We start from the raw sequence: 2,410 nt of genomic DNA, 5'->3' as shown, positions 1-2,410 counted from the left end.
CTAGTCAGTTCACACTAGGGCCAGGACTGGTGGCTGGCTGGGCTGGCATGGCTGTAGCTCCCACCAGCGTGACTTGGAACTGGTGGTGGGCTGGGTTTGGCCAGGCTACAGTACCCACTGGCAAACGCCGAGGTAAGGTAGGCCATACATACCAGACTGGGCCGCAGCACGCAGCCAGCACATGTAAGACCGGGGGAGAGCAGGCCAACCTAGTGCGGGGGGGTGCTACAAAGAGATCCCCTGATGAGCTACTATTCCCACTGGTGAGCATGAGAGCTGGGATCAGGGGCAGACCAGGCCGGGAAGGGCTACCACACCTGTTGGCTGGCATGTAAGCTGGATTGGGGGAAAGTCAAGCTGATGGACTGTATCTACTGGTACATGCATAAAAGACAGAGGGGGTGAAGGTTGGTTGGGTTTTGCCACAGCATCAGCTAGCAGATGGTGGCACAGGGGTGGGGAGAAGCTCTGTCAAGCTAAACTGCAGAACCACCTGGAGATTGCAAGATCCAGGAGTGAGAGTGTCCAGTAAGGAAACAGTGGGCACCTTCCTCTTGTGTTGCCACTTTGACTGGTGAGAATGAGAACCATGACTGGGACAGGCATGGCTAGACAGAGACTGGCACCGACCAGCACATGTGTGGGTTGGACAGGGGGGCTGGTTGCATTGAACAAGGCTTCAAAGCCCATGTATACATACGAGAACTGAATGGGATGTAGGATAGATAGGACCTGTCTGCTGTAAATACTGGCAAGCACGAGAACCAGGGCAGGAGGCAGACCTGGTGGAGGTTATCGTGGATCGCAACAACTAGGCTACAAATCCCACTGGTTTGCGTTGGGGCTGAGTATGTGGTGGGCTGGATCGGACTGGACTGCAACACCCAGTAGTTAGCATGGAAGACAGGGCTGGAGACAACTGACCCAGCAATTCAACGAACAGTGTGCACGTAGGCTGATTTGGGTGATAGACTTGCCGGACCCTGTATTGGCATGCACACACAAGAATCAGGTCTGGGGTCACCTCAGATGAAGTTTCTTTGGGAACCCTGCAAACTGAATTTCTGGCCTCAGAACTCCAACCATGGAGGAAGTTGCAGGTTCCATGGTCTGACTGTGGAATGCATGTGTCAGAGCTGGACCTCCTCAGTGGCTTAGACAGAGCAGTGGCTAGCATATCCAGATGCACATGGAGTATTTGGCAGTACATTGGAGCCTGCAGAGGACACCTGGTACCATAACAGAGGAAGGAGGACAGAACAAATCAATTACCCCAGCCAAGAGTTGGCAGTGAATACCTGGGAAATGGAGACTCTAAGGTGGACTATGTCAGCTGGTGGATTCTGGAGAGATTTCGTCGTGATTGGAGTGGCAAGACTGGCAGCAATACAGAGCTGTTGAACTGTTAAAACCTTATGAGCAGGAACCTCACAGCATGCCCCACATTAGGGATCTTGGAATGGGTGAGAGGCTGGATGTGACTTCTCCCTTATCTCTCCTCTCCCCCCAGATACAAGAAGACAAGAAGGAAAAAAGAGAATGTCAGAACAATTGTCACACCCACTTTCCTCTAGCCCTTGACCCTTTGCACCTTAATCACATATGTAACAAGTATCAAAAATAAAATTTATCCAAAAAAAAAACAAACCAGAATGGTGAAACAGAACAATGAAGCCATCTGGGTTTTTCTCTTTGTTGTAAAACTTTTTGTTACTGACTCAGTCTTGCTACTCATCATTAGTCCATTCAGGTACTCTGCTTCCTCTTGATTCAATCTTTGCATGTATCCAGTAATTTGATAATTTCCTCTAGGTTGCCAAATTTGTTGTCAGGTAGTTATCTATGTAATCTCTAAATATCTTTGTTATTTTTGTATTGTTCATGGTAATGTCTCTATTTTAAGTTGCAATTCTAAACATTTGAAACTATGCTCTTGTTTTCTTGATTTTATAGCTAAGTAATGGTTTATTAATGTATTTATCTTGGCAAAGAACGAGCTTTGTTTCATTCATTTTTGTATTGTTTTTACACTCTGTATGAGATTTATCTGTACTCTCAGCTTAATTATTTCTTTTCTACCAAATATAGGTTTGATTTATTCTTTTTTTTTCTAGCTCCTTAAAGTGCAATGACAATTTATTTATATGAGATTGTTCTGGGTTCTTGTAATGTACCCATCAGTTGCTATAAACTTCCTTTTTTATAATTTCTTCTTTTTAATGTCATAGGTTTTAGCCTGTTGTGCTTACATTTTCATTCATTTCAATAATTTTTTCCCCAGTTCTTTTCTTTTTATTCTTGTGGTCTGCTGGGGAGAGAGGAGGGGTAACTGTTCTTTGTGGTCAAACTACATCAATACCCAGGGTGTCATTTGATGATGTCTTAGTGACTGACCCCCACATGTGGAGAA

The sequence above is a fragment of the Ochotona curzoniae genome, unplaced genomic scaffold, assembly GCF_017591425.1.
Source record: "Ochotona curzoniae isolate NIBS_2020 unplaced genomic scaffold, NIBS_Ocur_1.0 scaffold_1852, whole genome shotgun sequence".
Classification (NCBI taxonomy): Eukaryota; Metazoa; Chordata; class Mammalia; order Lagomorpha; family Ochotonidae; genus Ochotona; species Ochotona curzoniae.
The sequence above is the reverse complement of the archived record's forward strand: the minus strand, read 5'-3'. Positions refer to the sequence as shown.